This window comes from Branchiostoma belcheri, unplaced genomic scaffold, assembly GCF_001625305.1.
Source record: "Branchiostoma belcheri isolate BF01 breed outbred unplaced genomic scaffold, Haploidv18h27 scaffold52, whole genome shotgun sequence".
Taxonomy (NCBI): domain Eukaryota; kingdom Metazoa; phylum Chordata; class Leptocardii; order Amphioxiformes; family Branchiostomatidae; genus Branchiostoma; species Branchiostoma belcheri.
In genome coordinates this window covers 353703-366869 of record NW_017804154.1, presented here as the reverse complement: position 1 = coordinate 366869, position 13167 = coordinate 353703, and the positions used below count along the sequence as shown (strand labels likewise).

Below are 13167 nucleotides of genomic sequence, written 5' to 3'. Positions count from 1 at the left end.
TTCTTAGAGTATCATCTGCTTATTTGATAGTTATGAATCAAAATTTACTACCTTTGGGAGATAAAACTGAAAATTTTGTCTAGTATGTCTTTATTGCACTATTTTAAATGTACATCGCATAACTACTTCCCCTTGAATTGGGTACCATTTTTCACATTAAAAAAAATTGAGAGACAATTCATGAATATCCGAATAAGGTATATACAGAGACACATCAGAATAATTAAAATATACACAATGTCCACAGAGATTGCATCCGGTCAAGTCAGGTTCAGTGTATATTCAAGACCCAGAGGGTGAGTTGTTGTAAAGTCTGATGGCGAAATACAGGAATGACTGCTGCAGTCGTTTGGTTCTTGCATAGGGAACTGTGATGTTATGACCGTTCCTCAGTGCTCTTCCTGTGGCAGACTGTCTCTGGGCAGGAACCAGGTCGTGCAGGGGATGCTCAGGATTCAGCATGGCCTTGACAAGAGACACAACCGCGGCCTCTCTCCTCTCCTTCAAGGATGGCCCTGCCGCGTGAGATAATCCGGCACGCCTCTGAACCCTCTCCATGCTCGCTGCCTGCTCCTCACTGCAACCGACCAACAGAACATACCCATACTCCAGAACAGGGCGGATGAGACTCAGGTTCACCTGGACGAGATCTTGCACACTCATGCCCTGTTTTGTCAGCAGGCGGAGGTAGTGGAGCCTGCTCGAGGCCTTTGACACCATAGACTTCACGTGTTCGCGCCAGGAGAGTTTGTTGTCAAAGATGAAGCCAAGACTCCCTTGGCAACACTGGCACAAGTTCGCCCCCGAGAGACAGAGATGGAGGTACGGGTACGTTTCTGCAGAAGCAGATTAGCATTGACTGGCTGTTATTGCCGTTCAGGAGCATGTCGTTTCGGTCAGCCCAGTTGTCAAGCTGCGACGCTTCCTCTGTCATGACACTGTCCGTGCAAGCATTCTTCAGGGAGACTGATCTGGACAAACCCACGTCTAAGGTGTCGCTCTGAACCGTGGCGCATGAACTCATGAACAAAAGAAACAGATAGGGCGACAACACTCCTCCTTGCGGTACCCCTGACGTGAGTTAAGTGCGCCCTTGTAGGTAGTTGGCTGCTTCCCTAGACTTCGGGACAGGTACAACATTAGCTACCTTCCAGATGCTTGGTGTTATTCTCTGCTGGTATGAGGCATTGAACAGGTGGGTAACGACAGGAGCCAGGTCCTCAGCGTACTGCTTCAGGGTCCATGTGGGGAGATCGTCTGGACCGCTAGCTTTGGTGGAGTTTAAGCTCTTAAGCAGGGCCTTAACCTCTCCAGTCTTGCACAGTTGAACTGCTTTGGCAGGACGTTGAAGGGGAACAAGTGCAGGTTTATTTCCACGGCACCACGCGTCAGAGAAGCGCTGGTTAAGAGCTTCAGCCACTTCACAGTCCGGTTTACCCTCAATGGCTATGCGCCTTGCTTTCTCCTGCTCACTCACTCACTCAGGACCGCATGCTCCGGGGAGCGTCGCGCCTCTCCAAGTTGTCTTCCAGCCAGTTCTGTCCTGCGCCCTCTGCCAGGCTGTGGCTGCATCCAGGCCCACTTTGCTGAAGTCAGCATTCAGCTGGTCTCTCCACCTGCGTCTGGGTCTGCCTCTGGGTCTGGACCAGCCTGCAGGCGTGGCTGCCTTCAGTAGACTGGCAGCTTCCAGGGGTGGATCGGCTCTGGCTAAGTGACCAAAGAGTCGTAGGCGGGCCTGTCTGACCTCGTGGGAGACGGGCGGCTGACCAGTTCTCTGGCGTACCGTGGAGTTCGAGACGAAGTCATACCAGCGGTAGCCGAGGATCCTACGCAGGCATTTTTGGTCAAAGGTGTCCAGATGGCGTTCCTCTGTGGCTGTGAGGGTCCAAGCCTCTGCACCAGGGAAGGTGCTCGCCCACGTCATCCTGGCGATCAAGGTGGCCCTGCGGTCTGCCAAATTCACGAAATTCCACCACTTCTGTTCGTTCTCCTGCTTGAGATACTGGATCAAGTTCCTATAGTACCAGAACTTTTCCTGTCTTATGATGGTCTGAGCTCGGTTTCGGAGACGCTCTCACTTAACAGATCTCCCATGACGCTTGAACTCAGCAGTTCTGCTCCTGATGACGCGTTGAACTCGCTCTGTGACCCAGTTCTTATCGCAGGCCCTGACTGACGTGACTTTCACAGGGAGGTGCTGGTTAAAGAGTGCCCTGGTCAAACTGTAGAACGTGTTGGCCTTCTCCTCAACGCAACAGAAACCTTGCTATAGACAGGTGACCAATCTCTTGTGGCGAGAGAAAGACCAAAGTTCACCTTCCCTACTGCAGTAACCACTCTGCGAAACCTTGGCTGTCAGCTAGCTATCAGCTGCCTGGCGGCAACATTGTATTGCCATGTTGCAATTTCAAATAAATAAATAAACAATTACTTGCTGTGGGTACACTTTTCGTGCTTGCATTGCCTATGAACTTGAAAGTACATTACGGTCATATTACAGCTCAAAAGTGTTTTAAAAACTTACCTTTTGAGCTGATATATCATGTTATGGAAGAACTAATAAAATATAGAAAGCTATCAACACGTAATCATCTGAAGAAGATTAAGGTACAGAGAGAGAGGGGAAAGAGACCCAAGTACAGGCACAAATACACCATAAAATTACCATTTAATGAACCTTTACAATGAACTGTTACAATAGAGTGCATAAAACCAAAATAAACGTATAAACTATCTAGCAGCTACTAGTTTCGTTCACCCATTGTTGTGAGCCAAGATGTGCAAAACCACCCGAAATGTATTTTAATGCATTTAAGAGTCACTACTGATAGATATAATGTATACGCCGCTTCCTACAGTTGATATGATAAAAAGTTACTCGTAATATTTATATAATTTAGGATTGTAGAGTAATAAAAGACGATTTTCGTGAGTAGAAATTCAGTGTTTCGTCGCGATGTAAAAGACTGGAAACATAAATAGTGGTAAAACTTCATTGATGTAAAGTTAAAGTTGTAGATACAACAATATGTCTCCGTAATGTAATAATGAAATCTGCATCTTTATCTTTGTAGCATAAACTCGGTTCTTTCCATGTTACAACACGCAAGTACAAATACAGCATATGGTATCATTTAGATAACAATAAGTGCTTTCTAGTGTAAAATTGGCGGTTCCGGAGGTGGAGATCCAGGTTAGAAAAACAGCTATTTCTTCTAATTTACTCATTGTTGTACTGATTTCCCTGCTACGATGAACGTAGCCTGTTGCCCAGTGTATCGTGGTTAGGGCGGGCTCTGTGAAGTCCCCTAGCTGCTCAGTTAAACCCTATCTAGGCCGGGGGGGGGGGGCTAAAAGTGCCCGCGCTAACTTTGATGTCACGTAGCGTCTGAGCGGCTAATGTTTGAACGGCCAAACTTGGTGATTTTTCCTACAATATTGTTGGCAACAAGTATGTATCATTGTAATAAGATAACATTTTTTTTTTCTGTTGCCATGGCAACGGGTTTCTGTCAGGCATTTTTGCTAAATTTAGTAATTTTAGTTTCAACAATAGAATTTTATGGTCAAGTTACACATGGTTTCTAACATTAATAACATCCTAGATAATTTTACGTAAATTTTATAATTAAAAATGCATAATTTAATCTAATTTGACGATGTCATTGACCAAAATCCAAGATTCCATATCATTAGAACAGGTATATGCAGGTTATTTAAAAAGGACTTTTGAAAATTCAAGATTGAAAATCCAAAACGTCATAACGAAATAAAAAATGTAGATATGATAAATTTTACTAGTACACCATCCTCTGAAAATTTGGTGGTCATACGACCCCCCCCCCGTCCTACCAAGCCCCAAAAAGCCCGGTCTAGGTAGGGTTAACCGGCCGCCCAGAGGGAGTGTTACGTCTGTAGGAGTTGTGAACGACATGTGTTGACTCGCCCCACCATGAAATCCCATCCTGCAAAACCTATCGGGGAGCCTAGTTGGGTCGGGCGGCGAAGATCTCCTGCAGGACCGAAAAAAGTCGGCCCAAACCACGGCAGACAGGGCACCAGGCTGAGATGAACGATCTAGCAGCACGATGACGGTAAGGCCTCGGTTGTCAGGTGTGGTGATGGAAGACATAATGGTCTACAAAGTCGTGATCGCTCGCTGGTCGTTGGAACTTCACTGGTACCATCTCTATCTGTAAGTGTGGAGGGAAGTTCAACGACGTTCCATAGCCGTAGGAAATGACGTGATGTAGCAATGAGAATTTAAGTTATTGTTTGAGAAACAACTTGGATACAGCAAATTGATTCTACTTGGATGCAGCAAATTGAGTTTATATAGTAACTCGATAGTTAATTCAACAACGTTCTGTACGTAGGGCCACACCGTCTTAATTTCATGGATGACATCCTCGCGCGCATTGATTTTTACCTGTTTTAAAATAAAAACATCATGACCACGCCTGGCCTGGCTCTAGGCCTAGGTAGTCCATGGTAGTTAGCGACAATACGAAGCCGGCGATAACTCTGGAGGATGGCTCCTGGGCTACTTAAACTCCACGACTCAAGAACTCAGTACATACGTACAGTGCCGATTCATAAACTCCGCAAAAATCCAGCATGTGCCGGTTTGTCGTGTACATCGCTATGTACTACTGGTAATTCACAATACCAGCTTTGTATTCCTGTGGTTTAGTAGCATTTTTATTTTTGACAGGATTTTTTTTATTCGCCCGCGCGCACTAGTTTGTGGCTCTTCAGAGGATGTCATCCATAAAACTAAGTCGGTGTGGCCTAAACAGGTATAATGACTGCGTAGTTGCGTAGTACTAGGTTACAATTACTTACCTTTGATGCAGGTTTATGAATCGGATTATTTTTTTGTAAAACGTTGTGTATCAAGTCTCTGCCATTTCCAATCTCTCTGCAACATGTTGAGATGAAGGGTGCTAGAAGTTGAATGTTCCCTGCCAACGTTTGTTTTTTACAAGATTTAAGGATTATATCTGAAAATACAAAAGAAGTAATACATTTAGTAATTTAGTAATACATTTACAACCTCTTAAATGATGTGAAAGATATAATACCAATATCTCCAATAACAATAACTCAAACACGGGCACAAACACACAAAACGGACAAACAAACAAACAAACACACTAATATAAATCTATCAATTTTGCCTGTTGACTAATGTACGAAGGGGTAGGCGTCCACGTATGTGCTGCTTTAACACATTCCAGGTTTACATTTACTTGAACACATTTTCAAGAACACCCTCTGTATCAGACGATACGCAAGCAATCGTACCGTCCTACACTTTGGACTTCTGCTGGCAGTATATTATAATTACTATTATTTTATTCGTTCACATAGAAAAAGGTACAAGACATGGTGGTGCCGCACTCAAGTGGAAAACACTTATGTTTACGGCACCACTAAATAAATACATATAATAAAGAAGAAGAAAAACGCAACTTTAAGACATGCAAAACAGTAAATACAGGAAATTCAAAAGCGAAAGTCCAGTTCCCCACCCAATGATATATTATTTGACGTTGCCTCTTTTTTTACCGCAACTGGCTAGAAAAAAAACGGCCGGGCCTGTGCCGGTGGAGTATCTGTCTGACGGGCGACCAGCTAACGTCAGGGTGAATGGTAACCCAATTTGGCTTGGCGGAAGCTTGCAAATCACAATAGTGGCGTCGTGTGGCGTAATGGTTGGGTGTTTGGCGCAGAACAGTGGTACTAGGGCTGAATCTATGACATGCCCCGATGTTGTGCCCCTTACTCAGGTGGAAATGAGTAAATAATTTCGGTTTAGTGAGCGGGGAGAACCACAACCACAACCCACGTACTTAAAACAACCTACAACACATTTCGAAAAAGAGTAGGGGCATGCCTCAGTGTGAAATGGTCCAAATACTGTATGAAACTGTGATTCAACACGGACTCCATGGCGAATAGAGTAAAGTTTACACTAATGGAGATCCTAATCAATTATTTAATCAAACAAACAAACAAACAAGAAATTCTATTCGATCTTCCTAGCGAGGGTAGTGTAGATTTAACCTACCTGGACAACAACGACCTTTGGTTCAGATTTCTTTTTAGAGCAAATGTGCACTGTCCAAGCGATGATGGCGATCAGAATAAACATCCCTACAAGAATCCCCACAATGGCGTCTGTTTCCAGACTCCTCCCGCCTCGAGGGACTTTATAGTCCGGGAGGTTCGGTCCAGGCGTTCGTCTTTGGCCAGGGTTTTCTGGGAAAATACAACAACATTGAAGGTTATGATAACAGTTAAACTTAACGTGACCAACACAAAGTAAATTGGGACTTACCCCAAATTTTCGACTGACTGACGTCGGAAACACGTGGTTGCAGCAGAGGGTCATACGTGAATACGAAAATTTGGGGTAAGTCCCAATTTACTTTGTGTTTGTTGGTCACGTTAAGTTTAACTGTTATCATAATGTTATATACCAACACAGATGAACTTCCATGCTAACATTGAAGGTGTTTAAAGTTAAAACGTTTGGTCCAACACAAAAAAACGTTTGGTCTTCCTCAGTAAACTGACCCAGTGAAGCTACCTTTGACCCTATTGTTGACGTGACACTTCAAGAAGGTACGTGACCTTTGACCCAGTGTTGACGTCACACTTCAAAGAAGCTACTTTACAAGCTTCACTAAGTCAGTCTACTGAGGAAGACCAGAGTGACTGGTCGAAAGCTCTAGGTGAGAGAATTTTCTCTTTTGTGTTGGACCAAATGTTTTGACTTTAAACATGTAACTACCAACAACACAGATGAACTTTCATGATAGAACATAGAATGTGCACTACGGAACATTTGGCCGATACACCGAGTACATTGTCATGTCTATATAAAGTAAGTTGAATCCATTGCAAACTAGAGTTCCACGAGATCATACCTTCGTCAAATGATGTTAACCATTACGACTGACGTATGATGAATGTTTCACATTGATTATGGAAATACGATTCTCACTTGTATCTATATGCTTTGATCATATTCTCCACCCAATGACAATCTTTTAAAAACATATAGAACTATTTTCTCATTAATCATGCAAATAAGGTTTGAATTTCAATAAAATACGTTTAATGATTATCACCTTCACTTAACTTCCAAATGCCGTAAGTATGAAATTCCTGTCAGTCACAACTATTGCATTATAGCATTTTCTCATTATTTATTTTCTCATTAATTATTCATGCAAATTACGTCTTTATTTATCATGAAAGTTCATCTGTAGTTCCATGTTTGAAGTTAAAACTTTTGTTCCAACACAAAAAATCTCTTACCTAGAGCTTCCGACCAGTCACTCTGGTCTTCCTCAGTAGACTGACCCATTGCAGCTTGTGGCTTCTTTGAAGTGTGACGTCAACACTGGGTCAAAGGTATCTGCTAGATTATTTCTTGAGAGGGTTGAAGGAAGTCATATACATCAGGGCCCGTCATCCTACATTGAACCGCGACGGGGTACGACATCGTCTACCAGATACCTTTGACCCAGTATTGACGTCACACTTCAAAGAAGCCACGTGACAAGCTTCACTGGGTCAGTCTACTGAGGAAGACCAGAGTGATTGGTCGAAAGCTCCAGGTGAGAGAATTTTTGTGTTGGAACAAAGGTTTTAAGTAATAGATAGACCATGGGCCAGGCGAGTTTACTGGGATATAGTGTTGCTCCGCCCACAAGGGGACTGCCTGACTCCCGAGGCGGTAGCCGAGGGTGTCATCAGGTAGTCCCTGAGTGGGTACGCAACACTATATCCCAGTAAACGAGCCCAAGCCCATGGTCTATCTGACTTAGAACATGGTCATTTCCCCGAAGTTATCTTTCAAACTTATTCAATATCAAAATTTGTCTTGATTTTGCTTTATAAAGCTTTGTTTAGTGTCACTTTTTGCCTGTTTCAAGGAGTTGTTTGGCTGCGGTCGTCAATCAGGTCAGATGGACAGCCAAACAACTCCGAGAAAGCTGGTCTGTTTTGGTGATTAGCCTGCACAGAGGGGGGACCTGGTTTCAAGTATACCCAAAAAGTGTGGTACTAACTGAAAAGTGTGGTACTAATTTTATGCAAATGAGTTTTAGTACCACACTTTTTTTGGATAGTACAACACTTTTTTGCACTATGGGGATATAGACACAGAAAATGAAGGGCTCTCATTGGCTGAGGGGTAGTGGCCATGTTCTAACTTCAAATACGTCTTTATTTGTTCGAGGAGGGGCATTTTTGGCTCTGTGTGACAGGGACTTTACCTTTTCCAGGAAAAAGGACCTTTACCTTTTGGATTTTGCGGTGTGTTTGTCTTCTCCTGTCTCTGTGACGGATGTATCGATGACGTCACTGTTGAGCTGAAAACAGTGGTAGACACGCTGGGCCTCGATGTCGTTTTTAACGCTTTGCATGGAGGATTTTTTACCTAGATATGAAACATGAATTGTACGGAATAGTTATCATTTCATAAAGTTGCACATTCATCTAAAGTAGAACAATGAGTTATACAAAGGCATGGGCAATCATCAATGGAAGCATGTTTGCTAAACAGAGAAGAAAAGATGTAAAAAGAAAACGTGCCTGGATTGGGCAGTCTGCGTCGTTCCATGTAGTCGTCAACCAATCGTTGCCATCTGAACATCTGTACAACACAAACAAATAACCAATCATAGCCGTCTGCACATCTGCAGAACAGTAGCCACTTCAGACTATGATTATATATGAAATAACATCACAAACCACAAGTGCGTAGTCTGCGTATACTTTATAGTGTCCGTACCATGTAATAACTACAGAAAAATATCATCTTCACATTCGTTGCAATTTTTAAGAATGTAATCACCTCCTTTTAGTTTTGGCTCGGTCTTTTTAAAACGTTTATCCATGTGTTGGGGTCCATTTCGACCTATGTGTATATTTAAATGTACTGTAATTTCAACATGCGTAAAACAAGAAGGTCATTAATTTTTGTTACATTTAAAAATGTAATAATAACAAAAAAGATGTTGGTTTAGTCTTCTGTTTATTGAGGTTTATTGAGGAAAATCTCTCCTTCGGCTGCCCACCCAAGGATGGCAGCTATTCTTCCTGATTTGTCAGATTTATATCACTTGACTCTTACAAAGTACAACAATTAAAGGCAAACCAACGTTTCGAAACGAACGCCTCTACCTATAATTCTCGTAGGCGTCTGTTCAACAGGAACATGTGATCTAAGCATTGCTTTTAAACATGACTCTCACTATCCGGCAATCTCAAGTAAGTCATCAGCTCCACAGCTCTAAGTCAATAAAGGCCCTTTATTCAGTACCTACTAAAATCGTCGATCACAATATAAGCGATCAGAATGTGAAATTCTTTTTAATCATTTGATTTCATTTGATTTATTAGGCTGAATAAGACATATGTATAATCATTAAGATCAGTAAAGAAAGATGTGTCGACTAGCAGTGGACGAAAATAACGACATAATTATTACTGATAATAAAGGTAGTTTATTTGCCTACATTTAACTATAATTATGCTGGCACCTGTGTATCTGTGTTTGATTCAATCAATCAACCAATCAATCAAATGGTTTATTTGTGAAAAAAAGCAAGAACTTGTAGCCGTTGGCTAAATTTTGTCTTGCTGTACAATTTGATTTCTTGACATATTTAGCATAACACATTAAAATTGTTAAGTTATTAAATAAAATCCATATCATTATACATTAAATACCTAAAAATAACAGTCTCAAGTTCAACATTAGAACTAACAATTACAGACATATATGAAATACTAACGCAATAATATACATAGTAAAAAATGAGACTAGAGGACAGACTAAACACCCTAGAAACACGATACACATTATTTGGAGGAATTGTTCAATATGCGAACCAGGTATGAGTTCTTATATCTGTTGGTCCAGTATTTAATAGTTTTTAGCTTTTCAGAGTTCCTTGTGTGTCTTCCTGAGAGTCCCCCCACCTTAGGAGGTAGGTTACCAGGGTTCAGTTTTGTAGCAAATTTAAGGCATAGGTCTTCTCTTCTGTCCTTCAATGACTTGAGTCCTGTTAACTGCAGGGCTGAGTCATAGGAGCTGTATTGTTTAAGGATTGTGCACAGAGCTCTCTTCTTAACATGCTCCTTGATTACACTGAACCCTGTACTTTTGAACTGTGCCATTTGGGTTGTGGTATCATCACAATGAAAGCGGAAAGTAAAAATATCGTCTGTCCTGATGATTGCTGTTTCAGAATGTGTGCGGTGATGTTTGTTAACAGCTTGACATACGAAGTCGATTGTGTTACAAGTGTGCATTAAGTAAAAGTGTGGCGGCAGCAGAAAGACCTGTATCGGGCGTGAGCTTTTTTTATGACCCTGCCACAGCTCTATCAGTCACAGAAAAGTACATGGCTGCCCGTTACGTGTTCATTTACGTCCTCCCACAAAAGCCACAGGCTCTCTGGCCTGACGTCTGATCTAGGTGATGCTCTTTCGTCTGACGCATTTGTAGTAACTTTGAAAGATCATACGGAAAATTTCCATTCCAGATACCTGTTTGTCAAACATATCAGGCAGATTTGAAGTAAAGAGTAACAGAACAGACGCATCTTGTAACGTAATATCCGTGAAGCCTGTATTCATGGTGCGTTCGTATTGCGACTGTTCGCTTGATAAAGTACATATAGTGTGCATGGCGTAATGGTGGGTGCTTGGCCTAGAACACATTGTGCCCCCGATATTGTGCCCGTGGTATAAAGGAACTTCACAAGAATTTCCTCACTGTATTCAAGCGAAAATGAGTACCTAGCTTTGGTTAGGGACGTCTATTGAATAGGACGTTAAAAATGGAGGCTCCTTGTTTGGGGAGAGCCACACCCGACGCATGATAAAGAACCCACCACACTTTTCGTGAAAGAACCCCGGTTTGAGAAGGCACTACTTACTATCTGAAAGTTGGTGATTCGCTACGTTCTCCAAGAAGAATAGTGAGGAATATATACTAATGAAGATCCTAATAAAACAATCAAATGTAGATATAAAGTATTGTAAACCACTTCCATGTTTGAGTCTCAAGTGCAAGTAAAGTCATAATCAGATGTATTTTTTTTATATTAGCATTCAGGAACTGACGAAATAAAACAGTTCCTGAATGCTAATAAATTCAACCAAGATAAGTATTCTTCTAATCATTTTGGTGAAGATTAAACCTTATACATAACATTTCCATTTTTTATTCCTGTCACCAGATAATTTAATTTCATTCCACGTGAAGGTATAGTGAGATCGTCACCGGTTCAGAACATGGCACCGCCTCCGGCACTGTGTGGGTATGGAGGGTATTGGAAGATTGACCCTTTGTCTTTTAATGTCAATATAGTGGAAATTAAATCAATTCTCTTCCTAGTGAAAAATTGGTTCAATGGTATTGACACCTAGTAAGTGTGTGAAAATTGATTTTACGATTCTGTTTTTTTAACTTTATAGCACTGCCCACTTGGTTACTCAATTACAGTTCTTTTTCTTATCTATTGCAAACTGAATAGATAAGCCACATAATCAGGTCTTGAAAGAGCAATCATTAAACAGAAAAACATAGATACAAAATCAGAGTCAATCATTGACCAAATATTTCAAATGTTAGATAAGAGAGACAAACGAACAGTAATGGGTGTTAGAGTCTACGTGTACTGTTTTATCATACTACCAAATTAGCACCAAAATTACAAGCCATATTTCTAGATAGACTTATTATCAAAGCCTAAGTTGTTAGGTTGACATTTTACATGTAGACATGTACAATTAGAGACTTTGATAAAACTTTGACAGGGCAGTTTGAAAAACTGAAATTTGACCACAAGGTTGGATTCCAGGAACTGAAAGTTGCAGGTACTCTTTTCTTAATAATGTGACTCAGTTACTAGTATCTAGATCATTTTGCACGGTTTAATATTGTTACTTTTAAAACAGTGTAGGAAAAATTCGAAAAAGTGACCAGTATTATGCTAATCTGTCCATGCCTTTTGTTTCTGGGGCTGAGACAGTCTGGGATGTTTATGAGTTTATGTATTTATTGGGGTCAATTCAGTATTCAAGCTGCTGGAGAAGCCACAGTGGGGAGTACTTCCTTAGTGCGTCGCCCTGGGTATGGAATCCTGCTGTTTAAAGGGGTTACCATAAAATGACTCGCATGTTAAAAGTAGAGCTCAGCTTGATGTGAGAGAATATGTAAGTATGCCTTTGAGACGAAGTTGTGGATAATGTTTGTGGACTGAGATGTCTTCGATGCATAAACCCAGTAATGGAGAAGATACAATCAAGTGTTTACGGTAAAATTCATCTTCACAAATCCCCTCCCTGCATCCCGAGGCCCGGTTCAGTCTCATGAGGGTGATTTGCGTAATGGACAAAGATAGGAAATGTGACGCTGTAACGGCTTGAGTTAGATTGGAAAGTCTTCATAGTGTGGAGAACACATTCCAGCTTGATTTGAAGTATATTTCAGTACGAATTGCATCGCTCCCGCGAGTATGTTTGTAGATAGCAGCCTGCCATGTACCAACCTTATTCACATTCTCAACGGTGCTTCGACTTTTAGCATAAATCTTATAGTCCAAATTATTCTCAGTAGCTAATATTTTTAACGATTTGAACATAATACGCAGCTTTAGGGTTTTCAGCAAGCCACACTGATTGATAACTCTTGTAGTTAGGGTACCTATAAATCAGCTGATATGCCTGATGCATCAACTACTCGGTGACTACCTGAATTTAGATATTGTGTGTCTCTATTTTAGGTGGAGCACAATGCTAAAGATAGATTTTCATCATTTTTTTGCAACAAGAATCTAATCTAACCTTTCTTCAATAAGGTGATGACCACTTATCAATGATTTTGTCACAACCGTGAACGAATTATTACTAATGTATACTAATGTTCACTACTCCTATTTCATTTTAGAATAAATGTTAAATGTAATGATTATCCTGATTTCTTTTTCCCTGTGTCCATCCAACAGCGTAGAAAATATAGATATAGCGACAAAAGCGTGAGTAAGAATATTGCTAGAAAAAAGTCCAACCTTTTAAGAGATGAGCACCAGCCACAGTTGAACTCGGTGGATGAATTCAAACACGTGCTGCAGTCAG

The 13167-nt window shown here is 41.2% G+C and overlaps 1 long non-coding RNA gene across 1 annotated transcript; it reads right to left on the bottom strand.

Moving 5' to 3' along the window:
• Positions 1-4851: 4851 nt before the first annotated feature.
• LOC109480700 lies at positions 4852-8449 on the bottom strand. Its single transcript, XR_002140850.1, has 3 exons — positions 8317-8449; positions 6074-6264; positions 4852-5003 (listed from the first exon to the last, which is right to left on the bottom strand). It is a non-coding gene; the product is annotated as an uncharacterized LOC109480700 (long non-coding RNA).
• Positions 8450-13167: the final 4718 nt, after the last annotated feature.